The sequence below is a fragment of the Eubalaena glacialis genome, chromosome 12, assembly GCF_028564815.1.
Source record: "Eubalaena glacialis isolate mEubGla1 chromosome 12, mEubGla1.1.hap2.+ XY, whole genome shotgun sequence".
NCBI lineage: Eukaryota > Metazoa > Chordata > Mammalia > Artiodactyla > Balaenidae > Eubalaena > Eubalaena glacialis.
Window position 1 is genome coordinate 74,892,371 of NC_083727.1, and position 13,117 is coordinate 74,905,487.

Sequence of the window (13,117 nt, forward strand, 5' to 3'; positions counted from 1 at the left end):
TCTTTTTTCTTTTAACAGAAAAGAAAAAGGCGCGGAAAAACGATGAATTTTAGGAATTGTTAAAGACATGTAAACCCAAATTACAAAAACCTATCAGCTCACACCAGTCAGAACGACCATCAACAAAAATGCTGCAAACAATAAATGCTGACGTGATTGTGGAGAAATGCGTACCCTCGATTCTAAGGGGGACGCGGTAAGAGCCACTAATGAAAGCACAATTGAGGTGCCTTGAAAAGGTAAACACTGAGCTACCATACCAGTCAATCCATCATACCCACTGCTGGGTCTATCACCTGAGAAAATGAAAATCAAAAATCACAGGCTGGCAATCCTGCACTCCAGCAATATTTACCATAGGCAACACTTGGAAGCAACGAAAATGTCCATCAACAGAGGAATGCACCAAGAAGAAGTGGTCCCTGTACACAGTGGAATATTAGCCATGGAAAACATTGAAGCACTGCTCTTTGAGGCACCATAGATGAGCCTGGAGATAATCACAAAACATGAAGTAGGACGGAAAGCAAAAGACCTATATCCTATAATATCACTTATGGCATTACCTAATAACTGACACAAATGAACATATTTCCAAAGAGAAAGACACTCACAGGCTTAGAAAACAAACTATGCTCATCTAAAAGGAAAGGAGGGGGGAATTGATAAATGAAGATTAGTGTTACTATACGTACACAAATACATATTATATACATGTATCAAAAAGACCGAACATATAGCAAGGGAGGTCTACGGAACACTGTAATATTTCACATGGGAAGAGGATCTGTACATTAATAGACATATATAATGTACAAATGAACCAGATTGTGTACACCTAGGACAAACAATATTCTAATGTTTACCCCGATTAAAAAAATTTAAAAAACCGAGACGAAGTAATGAGACATAAACTTATGGGGATTTCTCCTGGCAAATTCCATTCTAATTTACAACCTAGGACAACGACTTCCAGAAAGGTTCTGCTGCCCTAGTACCCAGATGGGGGAGTGGAGAGAGGCTGCCTCCTTGGGGCCGTTTCCCACAACAGCAGCTTTAAACCCACTGCGAAAGGTCACTAAATATTCACCAACTTGCAGTTCTGTAAATGACACCTGCCCTCCAAAAAATTTCTGGGGTCCAAAATCGACCAAAAAATTCAAAAGAGGGCAAGCTTCGAAGAAGACAATTTCAAGAGGTATATTGTACTCACGGTTTTTTCTTTTAAGAGAAAAGAAAAAGGCGTGGGAAAATGATGAATTTTAGGAATCTTTAAAGACATGCAAACCCAAATTACAAATACCTATCAGCTCACAGCAGTCAGAATGGCCATTTGCAAAAATGCTGCAAACAATACATGCTGAAGGGATTGTGGAGAAATGTGTACCCTCAGCTCTAAGGGGGACGTGGTAAGAACCATTAACGTAAACACAATGGAGGTGCTTTGAAAAGGTAAACATTGAGCTACCAGTGAATCAAGCATACCATCTGCTGGGCCTATCACCTGAGAAAATGAAAATCAAAAAGTCACAGGCTGGCAGACCTGTACGCCAGCAACATTTACCATAGTCAACGCTTGGAAGCAACAAAAATGTCCATCAACAGAGGAATGCACCAAGAAGAAGTGGTCCGTGTATACAATGGACTATTACTCCAGTAAAAAATATAAATTAAATTTAAAAAACAAACAAATGTAAGGAGACATCAGCATTTGTGGGTCTATCTGGGCACATTCCACTCTAATTTATAACCGAAGAACACCACTGGCCGGTAGGTCTGTTTCCCAAGTACCAGCGTGGGGAACGTAGAAAGGCTGCCGCCCTCTGGCCGTTACCTGCAAAGGCAGCTTTAAAGCCTGGGCTAATGGTCACTTCATATGAACAAGTACTGCAGGGCTGTAAATGAAACCTGCCCTCAAAATGCCTTGAGGGAGGTAATGGTTAAAATATTTCAAAATGTGACACGTACTTTAAGAAAACACTTTGAAGAACTAAGCTGTGATCCCAGCTGGAAAAATAAAAAGGACATGCCTTAAAGCTCAGTTTCAGCGGATTATGAGACACATGCAAATTCAACCACAAAGAGGTATCGGCTCACACCAGTCAGAATAACCATCAGCAAAAAACTACAGAGAATAAATGCTGAAGGTGCTGTGGAGAAATGCATACCCTCAACTTTATGTGGGACGTAACCTGGGAAGAGCCACTAAAGAGAACAGAATGGAGGTGCCTTTAAAAGGTAAACATTGAGCTACCATATGATCCAGCAGACCTATTCCTGGACCTATAACCTAAGAAGACAGAATTGGAAAGACACAGGCAGGCAAATCTGCATTGCATAGTAGTACAATAGCCAAGATATGGAAGTAACCAAAAAGTCCACCGACAGATGGGTGGACAAAGAAGAACTGCTACATGTACAGATGGAACATGAGCTAGCGAAAAAATGAAACAATGCCATTTGCAGCACCATAGATGAGTCTAGAAGTAATCACGCAACTTGTAGTACGTGAGAAAGCCAAAGATACATATCCTATCATACCACATATAGGTGTTACCTAAAAATTGATACAAACGAAGATATTTCCACAGAGAAAGGCAACCACAGATTCAGTACAAAAACGTATGGTTCACCAAATGGAAAGGTGTGAGGATTGGATACATTACCATACTGAGGTTAACAGAGAGATACACACACACGTGAAATATATACTCACCAAAGACCTACGGAATACCAAGAGAAGACTACTCAACATTGTGTCATAACCTACATGGGAAAAGGATCTGAAGAAGAATAGATATATGCATATGCGTGAAAGAACCACATCTTGCACACCTAGAACAAACAAAACATTGTAATCAAGTTTGCTGTGATAAAAAATAAAAATTAAGTTGTAAACACGAACAAGAAGTAATGAGACATAAACTTAAAGGGCTTCTTCCTGGCACATTCCATTCTAATTTACAGCCTAGCACACCACTTCCAGTAAGGCTCTGTTGCCCTAGTAACCAGATTTGGTAAAGGAGAAATGCTGCCGCCTTGTGGCCGATTCCTGCAAGAGCAGCTTTTAACCCACAGCTAATGGTCACTTAACATTCACAAGGACGCAGGGCTGTAAAGGACACCTGCCCTCAAATTTGTGCTGAGGTAGGGAATGGATAAAAAAATTCAAAACAGGCAAATTTTTCAAGAAGATAGTATGAAGAGGTAAGTTTTACTCACTCTCTTTTTCAAAAAAGGAAAATGGATAAAAGCTCAACCTCAGGAAGTATTAGACTCATGCAATCTAATCTACAAAAAGGTTTCAACTCACACCAGTCGACTGACCATCAGCAAAAAGTCTACAAACAAGAAATGCTGAAGGGGTTTTAGAGAACTCTGTACCCTCTAGCTGCTGGTGAGATGTAAAGTGGTTGACGGCCAATAATGAGAACAGAAAGGAGCTGCGTTTAAAAGGAAAACTTGAGGTACCATTCAATCCAGCAGGCGCACCAATGGGCCTCTCACCTGAGAAGACCAGAATCGAGAAGACCCGGGCTGCAAAAGCTGCACTGCAGCCTTATTCACAATAGACAAGACAGTGAAGCAACCAAAATGTCCATCAACAGATGAAGGGATAAAGAAGAAGTGGTCCATGTACACAATGAATACTAGCCATGGAAAACAATGAAACACTGCTCTTTGAGGCACCATAGATGATCTTGGAGATAATCACAGAACATGAGGTAAGTCGGAAAGCAAAAGTCCTATATCTTATGATAACACTTATAGGCGTTATCTAATAACTGACACAAATGAACATATTTCCACAGAGAAAGGCACTCACTGACTTAGAACAAAAACTATGCTTATCTAAAAGGAAAGGTGGGGGGAATGGATAAATGAAGATTAGCCTTACCATATGTATACAAATACATATTATATACATATATCAAAAAGACCGACCATATAGCAAGGGAGGTTTACGGAACACTCTGTAATAATTTACATGGGAAGAGGATCTCTACATAAATAGATATATAATGTGTAAATGAACCAGAGTGTGTACGCCTTGGACAAACAACATTCGAACCATTACCCCAATTTAAAAAATTAAAACAACGAACTAGAAGTAATGAGACATAAACTTATGGGGGGTTTTCCTGGCACATTCCACTCAAATTTACAACCTAGGTAAACGACTTCCAGAACGGCTCTGCTGCCCTAGTACCCAGATTTGGGAATGGAGAAATGCTGCATCCTTGTGGCCGTTTCCCACAACAGCAGCTTTAAACCCACGGCAAAAGGTCACTAAATATTCACCAATTGCAGTTCTGTAAATGACACCTGCCCTCCAAAAAATACTGAGGTCGAAAACCGACCAAAAAATTCAAGAGTGCAACCTTCCAAAAAGACAATTTGGAGAGGTATATTGTACTCGCACTTTTTTTTCTTTTTTCTTTTAACAGAAAAGAAAAAGGCGCGGAAAAACGATGAATTTTAGGAATTGTTAAAGACATGTAAACCCAAATTACAAAAACCTATCAGCTCACACCAGTCAGAACGACCATCAACAAAAATGCTGCAAACAATAAATGCTGACGTGATTGTGGAGAAATGCGTACCCTCGATTCTAAGGGGGACGCGGTAAGAGCCACTAATGAAAGCACAATTGAGGTGCCTTGAAAAGGTAAACACTGAGCTACCATACCAGTCAATCCATCATACCCACTGCTGGGTCTATCACCTGAGAAAATGAAAATCAAAAATCACAGGCTGGCAATCCTGCACTCCAGCAATATTTACCATAGGCAACACTTGGAAGCAACGAAAATGTCCATCAACAGAGGAATGCACCAAGAAGAAGTGGTCCCTGTACACAGTGGAATATTAGCCATGGAAAACATTGAAGCACTGCTCTTTGAGGCACCATAGATGAGCCTGGAGATAATCACAAAACATGAAGTAGGACGGAAAGCAAAAGACCTATATCCTATAATATCACTTATGGCATTACCTAATAACTGACACAAATGAACATATTTCCAAAGAGAAAGACACTCACAGGCTTAGAAAACAAACTATGCTCATCTAAAAGGAAAGGAGGGGGGAATTGATAAATGAAGATTAGTGTTACTATACGTACACAAATACATATTATATACATGTATCAAAAAGACCGAACATATAGCAAGGGAGGTCTACGGAACACTGTAATATTTCACATGGGAAGAGGATCTGTACATTAATAGACATATATAATGTACAAATGAACCAGATTGTGTACACCTAGGACAAACAATATTCTAATGTTTACCCCGATTAAAAAAATTTAAAAAACCGAGACGAAGTAATGAGACATAAACTTATGGGGATTTCTCCTGGCAAATTCCATTCTAATTTACAACCTAGGACAACGACTTCCAGAAAGGTTCTGCTGCCCTAGTACCCAGATGGGGGAGTGGAGAGAGGCTGCCTCCTTGGGGCCGTTTCCCACAACAGCAGCTTTAAACCCACTGCGAAAGGTCACTAAATATTCACCAACTTGCAGTTCTGTAAATGACACCTGCCCTCCAAAAAATTTCTGGGGTCCAAAATCGACCAAAAAATTCAAAAGAGGGCAAGCTTCGAAGAAGACAATTTCAAGAGGTATATTGTACTCACGGTTTTTTCTTTTAAGAGAAAAGAAAAAGGCGTGGGAAAATGATGAATTTTAGGAATCTTTAAAGACATGCAAACCCAAATTACAAATACCTATCAGCTCACAGCAGTCAGAATGGCCATTTGCAAAAATGCTGCAAACAATACATGCTGAAGGGATTGTGGAGAAATGTGTACCCTCAGCTCTAAGGGGGACGTGGTAAGAACCATTAACGTAAACACAATGGAGGTGCTTTGAAAAGGTAAACATTGAGCTACCAGTGAATCAAGCATACCATCTGCTGGGCCTATCACCTGAGAAAATGAAAATCAAAAAGTCACAGGCTGGCAGACCTGTACGCCAGCAACATTTACCATAGTCAACGCTTGGAAGCAACAAAAATGTCCATCAACAGAGGAATGCACCAAGAAGAAGTGGTCCGTGTATACAATGGACTATTACTCCAGTAAAAAATATAAATTAAATTTAAAAAACAAACAAATGTAAGGAGACATCAGCATTTGTGGGTCTATCTGGGCACATTCCACTCTAATTTATAACCGAAGAACACCACTGGCCGGTAGGTCTGTTTCCCAAGTACCAGCGTGGGGAACGTAGAAAGGCTGCCGCCCTCTGGCCGTTACCTGCAAAGGCAGCTTTAAAGCCTGGGCTAATGGTCACTTCATATGAACAAGTACTGCAGGGCTGTAAATGAAACCTGCCCTCAAAATGCCTTGAGGGAGGTAATGGTTAAAATATTTCAAAATGTGACACGTACTTTAAGAAAACACTTTGAAGAACTAAGCTGTAATCCCAGCTGGAAAAATAAAAAGGACATGCCTTAAAGCTCAGTTTCAGCGGATTATGAGACACATGCAAATTCAACCACAAAGAGGTATCGGCTCACACCAGTCAGAATAACCATCAGCAAAAAACTACAGAGAATAAATGCTGAAGGTGCTGTGGAGAAATGCATACCCTCAACTTTATGTGGGACGTAACCTGGGAAGAGCCACTAAAGAGAACAGAATGGAGGTGCCTTTAAAAGGTAAACATTGAGCTACCATATGATCCAGCAGACCTATTCCTGGACCTATAACCTAAGAAGACAGAATTGGAAAGACACAGGCAGGCAAATCTGCATTGCATAGTAGTACAATAGCCAAGATATGGAAGTAACCAAAAAGTCCACCGACAGATGGGTGGACAAAGAAGAACTGCTACATGTACAGATGGAACATGAGCTAGCGAAAAAATGAAACAATGCCATTTGCAGCACCATAGATGAGTCTAGAAGTAATCACGCAACTTGTAGTACGTGAGAAAGCCAAAGATACATATCCTATCATACCACATATAGGTGTTACCTAAAAATTGATACAAACGAAGATATTTCCACAGAGAAAGGCAACCACAGATTCAGTACAAAAACGTATGGTTCACCAAATGGAAAGGTGTGAGGATTGGATACATTACCATACTGAGGTTAACAGAGAGATACACACACACGTGAAATATATACTCACCAAAGACCTACGGAATACCAAGAGAAGACTACTCAACATTGTGTCATAACCTACATGGGAAAAGGATCTGAAGAAGAATAGATATATGCATATGCGTGAAAGAACCACATCTTGCACACCTAGAACAAACAAAACATTGTAATCAAGTTTGCTGTGATAAAAAATAAAAATTAAGTTGTAAACACGAACAAGAAGTAATGAGACATAAACTTAAAGGGCTTCTTCCTGGCACATTCCATTCTAATTTACAGCCTAGCACACCACTTCCAGTAAGGCTCTGTTGCCCTAGTAACCAGATTTGGTAAAGGAGAAATGCTGCCGCCTTGTGGCCGATTCCTGCAAGAGCAGCTTTTAACCCACAGCTAATGGTCACTTAACATTCACAAGGACGCAGGGCTGTAAAGGACACCTGCCCTCAAATTTGTGCTGAGGTAGGGAATGGATAAAAAAATTCAAAACAGGCAAATTTTTCAAGAAGATAGTATGAAGAGGTAAGTTTTACTCACTCTCTTTTTCAAAAAAGGAAAATGGATAAAAGCTCAACCTCAGGAAGTATTAGACTCATGCAATCTAATCTACAAAAAGGTTTCAACTCACACCAGTCGACTGACCATCAGCAAAAAGTCTACAAACAAGAAATGCTGAAGGGGTTTTAGAGAACTCTGTACCCTCTAGCTGCTGGTGAGATGTAAAGTGGTTGACGGCCAATAATGAGAACAGAAAGGAGCTGCGTTTAAAAGGAAAACTTGAGGTACCATTCAATCCAGCAGGCGCACCAATGGGCCTCTCACCTGAGAAGACCAGAATCGAGAAGACCCGGGCTGCAAAAGCTGCACTGCAGCCTTATTCACAATAGACAAGACAGTGAAGCAACCAAAATGTCCATCAACAGATGAAGGGATAAAGAAGAAGTGGTCCATGTACACAATGAATACTAGCCATGGAAAACAATGAAACACTGCTCTTTGAGGCACCATAGATGATCTTGGAGATAATCACAGAACATGAGGTAAGTCGGAAAGCAAAAGTCCTATATCTTATGATAACACTTATAGGCGTTATCTAATAACTGACACAAATGAACATATTTCCACAGAGAAAGGCACTCACTGACTTAGAACAAAAACTATGCTTATCTAAAAGGAAAGGTGGGGGGAATGGATAAATGAAGATTAGCCTTACCATATGTATACAAATACATATTATATACATATATCAAAAAGACCGACCATATAGCAAGGGAGGTTTACGGAACACTCTGTAATAATTTACATGGGAAGAGGATCTCTACATAAATAGATATATAATGTGTAAATGAACCAGAGTGTGTACGCCTTGGACAAACAACATTCGAACCATTACCCCAATTTAAAAAATTAAAACAACGAACTAGAAGTAATGAGACATAAACTTATGGGGGGTTTTCCTGGCACATTCCACTCAAATTTACAACCTAGGTAAACGACTTCCAGAACGGCTCTGCTGCCCTAGTACCCAGATTTGGGAATGGAGAAATGCTGCATCCTTGTGGCCGTTTCCCACAACAGCAGCTTTAAACCCACGGCAAAAGGTCACTAAATATTCACCAATTGCAGTTCTGTAAATGACACCTGCCCTCCAAAAAATACTGAGGTCGAAAACCGACCAAAAAATTCAAGAGTGCAACCTTCCAAAAAGACAATTTGGAGAGGTATATTGTACTCGCACTTTTTTTTCTTTTTTCTTTTAACAGAAAAGAAAAAGGCGCGGAAAAACGATGAATTTTAGGAATTGTTAAAGACATGTAAACCCAAATTACAAAAACCTATCAGCTCACACCAGTCAGAACGACCATCAACAAAAATGCTGCAAACAATAAATGCTGACGTGATTGTGGAGAAATGCGTACCCTCGATTCTAAGGGGGACGCGGTAAGAGCCACTAATGAAAGCACAATTGAGGTGCCTTGAAAAGGTAAACACTGAGCTACCATACCAGTCAATCCATCATACCCACTGCTGGGTCTATCACCTGAGAAAATGAAAATCAAAAATCACAGGCTGGCAATCCTGCACTCCAGCAATATTTACCATAGGCAACACTTGGAAGCAACGAAAATGTCCATCAACAGAGGAATGCACCAAGAAGAAGTGGTCCCTGTACACAGTGGAATATTAGCCATGGAAAACATTGAAGCACTGCTCTTTGAGGCACCATAGATGAGCCTGGAGATAATCACAAAACATGAAGTAGGACGGAAAGCAAAAGACCTATATCCTATAATATCACTTATGGCATTACCTAATAACTGACACAAATGAACATATTTCCAAAGAGAAAGACACTCACAGGCTTAGAAAACAAACTATGCTCATCTAAAAGGAAAGGAGGGGGGAATTGATAAATGAAGATTAGTGTTACTATACGTACACAAATACATATTATATACATGTATCAAAAAGACCGAACATATAGCAAGGGAGGTCTACGGAACACTGTAATATTTCACATGGGAAGAGGATCTGTACATTAATAGACATATATAATGTACAAATGAACCAGATTGTGTACACCTAGGACAAACAATATTCTAATGTTTACCCCGATTAAAAAAATTTAAAAAACCGAGACGAAGTAATGAGACATAAACTTATGGGGATTTCTCCTGGCAAATTCCATTCTAATTTACAACCTAGGACAACGACTTCCAGAAAGGTTCTGCTGCCCTAGTACCCAGATGGGGGAGTGGAGAGAGGCTGCCTCCTTGGGGCCGTTTCCCACAACAGCAGCTTTAAACCCACTGCGAAAGGTCACTAAATATTCACCAACTTGCAGTTCTGTAAATGACACCTGCCCTCCAAAAAATTTCTGGGGTCCAAAATCGACCAAAAAATTCAAAAGAGGGCAAGCTTCGAAGAAGACAATTTCAAGAGGTATATTGTACTCACGGTTTTTTCTTTTAAGAGAAAAGAAAAAGGCGTGGGAAAATGATGAATTTTAGGAATCTTTAAAGACATGCAAACCCAAATTACAAATACCTATCAGCTCACAGCAGTCAGAATGGCCATTTGCAAAAATGCTGCAAACAATACATGCTGAAGGGATTGTGGAGAAATGTGTACCCTCAGCTCTAAGGGGGACGTGGTAAGAACCATTAACGTAAACACAATGGAGGTGCTTTGAAAAGGTAAACATTGAGCTACCAGTGAATCAAGCATACCATCTGCTGGGCCTATCACCTGAGAAAATGAAAATCAAAAAGTCACAGGCTGGCAGACCTGTACGCCAGCAACATTTACCATAGTCAACGCTTGGAAGCAACAAAAATGTCCATCAACAGAGGAATGCACCAAGAAGAAGTGGTCCGTGTATACAATGGACTATTACTCCAGTAAAAAATATAAATTAAATTTAAAAAACAAACAAATGTAAGGAGACATCAGCATTTGTGGGTCTATCTGGGCACATTCCACTCTAATTTATAACCGAAGAACACCACTGGCCGGTAGGTCTGTTTCCCAAGTACCAGCGTGGGGAACGTAGAAAGGCTGCCGCCCTCTGGCCGTTACCTGCAAAGGCAGCTTTAAAGCCTGGGCTAATGGTCACTTCATATGAACAAGTACTGCAGGGCTGTAAATGAAACCTGCCCTCAAAATGCCTTGAGGGAGGTAATGGTTAAAATATTTCAAAATGTGACACGTACTTTAAGAAAACACTTTGAAGAACTAAGCTGTAATCCCAGCTGGAAAAATAAAAAGGACATGCCTTAAAGCTCAGTTTCAGCGGATTATGAGACACATGCAAATTCAACCACAAAGAGGTATCGGCTCACACCAGTCAGAATAACCATCAGCAAAAAACTACAGAGAATAAATGCTGAAGGTGCTGTGGAGAAATGCATACCCTCAACTTTATGTGGGACGTAACCTGGGAAGAGCCACTAAAGAGAACAGAATGGAGGTGCCTTTAAAAGGTAAACATTGAGCTACCATATGATCCAGCAGACCTATTCCTGGACCTATAACCTAAGAAGACAGAATTGGAAAGACACAGGCAGGCAAATCTGCATTGCATAGTAGTACAATAGCCAAGATATGGAAGTAACCAAAAAGTCCACCGACAGATGGGTGGACAAAGAAGAACTGCTACATGTACAGATGGAACATGAGCTAGCGAAAAAATGAAACAATGCCATTTGCAGCACCATAGATGAGTCTAGAAGTAATCACGCAACTTGTAGTACGTGAGAAAGCCAAAGATACATATCCTATCATACCACATATAGGTGTTACCTAAAAATTGATACAAACGAAGATATTTCCACAGAGAAAGGCAACCACAGATTCAGTACAAAAACGTATGGTTCACCAAATGGAAAGGTGTGAGGATTGGATACATTACCATACTGAGGTTAACAGAGAGATACACACACACGTGAAATATATACTCACCAAAGACCTACGGAATACCAAGAGAAGACTACTCAACATTGTGTCATAACCTACATGGGAAAAGGATCTGAAGAAGAATAGATATATGCATATGCGTGAAAGAACCACATCTTGCACACCTAGAACAAACAAAACATTGTAATCAAGTTTGCTGTGATAAAAAATAAAAATTAAGTTGTAAACACGAACAAGAAGTAATGAGACATAAACTTAAAGGGCTTCTTCCTGGCACATTCCATTCTAATTTACAGCCTAGCACACCACTTCCAGTAAGGCTCTGTTGCCCTAGTAACCAGATTTGGTAAAGGAGAAATGCTGCCGCCTTGTGGCCGATTCCTGCAAGAGCAGCTTTTAACCCACAGCTAATGGTCACTTAACATTCACAAGGACGCAGGGCTGTAAAGGACACCTGCCCTCAAATTTGTGCTGAGGTAGGGAATGGATAAAAAAATTCAAAACAGGCAAATTTTTCAAGAAGATAGTATGAAGAGGTAAGTTTTACTCACTCTCTTTTTCAAAAAAGGAAAATGGATAAAAGCTCAACCTCAGGAAGTATTAGACTCATGCAATCTAATCTACAAAAAGGTTTCAACTCACACCAGTCGACTGACCATCAGCAAAAAGTCTACAAACAAGAAATGCTGAAGGGGTTTTAGAGAACTCTGTACCCTCTAGCTGCTGGTGAGATGTAAAGTGGTTGACGGCCAATAATGAGAACAGAAAGGAGCTGCGTTTAAAAGGAAAACTTGAGGTACCATTCAATCCAGCAGGCGCACCAATGGGCCTCTCACCTGAGAAGACCAGAATCGAGAAGACCCGGGCTGCAAAAGCTGCACTGCAGCCTTATTCACAATAGACAAGACAGTGAAGCAACCAAAATGTCCATCAACAGATGAAGGGATAAAGAAGAAGTGGTCCATGTACACAATGAATACTAGCCATGGAAAACAATGAAACACTGCTCTTTGAGGCACCATAGATGATCTTGGAGATAATCACAGAACATGAGGTAAGTCGGAAAGCAAAAGTCCTATATCTTATGATAACACTTATAGGCGTTATCTAATAACTGACACAAATGAACATATTTCCACAGAGAAAGGCACTCACTGACTTAGAACAAAAACTATGCTTATCTAAAAGGAAAGGTGGGGGGAATGGATAAATGAAGATTAGCCTTACCATATGTATACAAATACATATTATATACATATATCAAAAAGACCGACCATATAGCAAGGGAGGTTTACGGAACACTCTGTAATAATTTACATGGGAAGAGGATCTCTACATAAATAGATATATAATGTGTAAATGAACCAGAGTGTGTACGCCTTGGACAAACAACATTCGAACCATTACCCCAATTTAAAAAATTAAAACAACGAACTAGAAGTAATGAGACATAAACTTATGGGGGGTTTTCCTGGCACATTCCACTCAAATTTACAACCTAGGTAAACGACTTCCAGAACGGCTCTGCTGCCCTAGTACCCAGATTTGGGAATGGAGAAATGCTGCATCCTTGTGGCCGTTTCCCA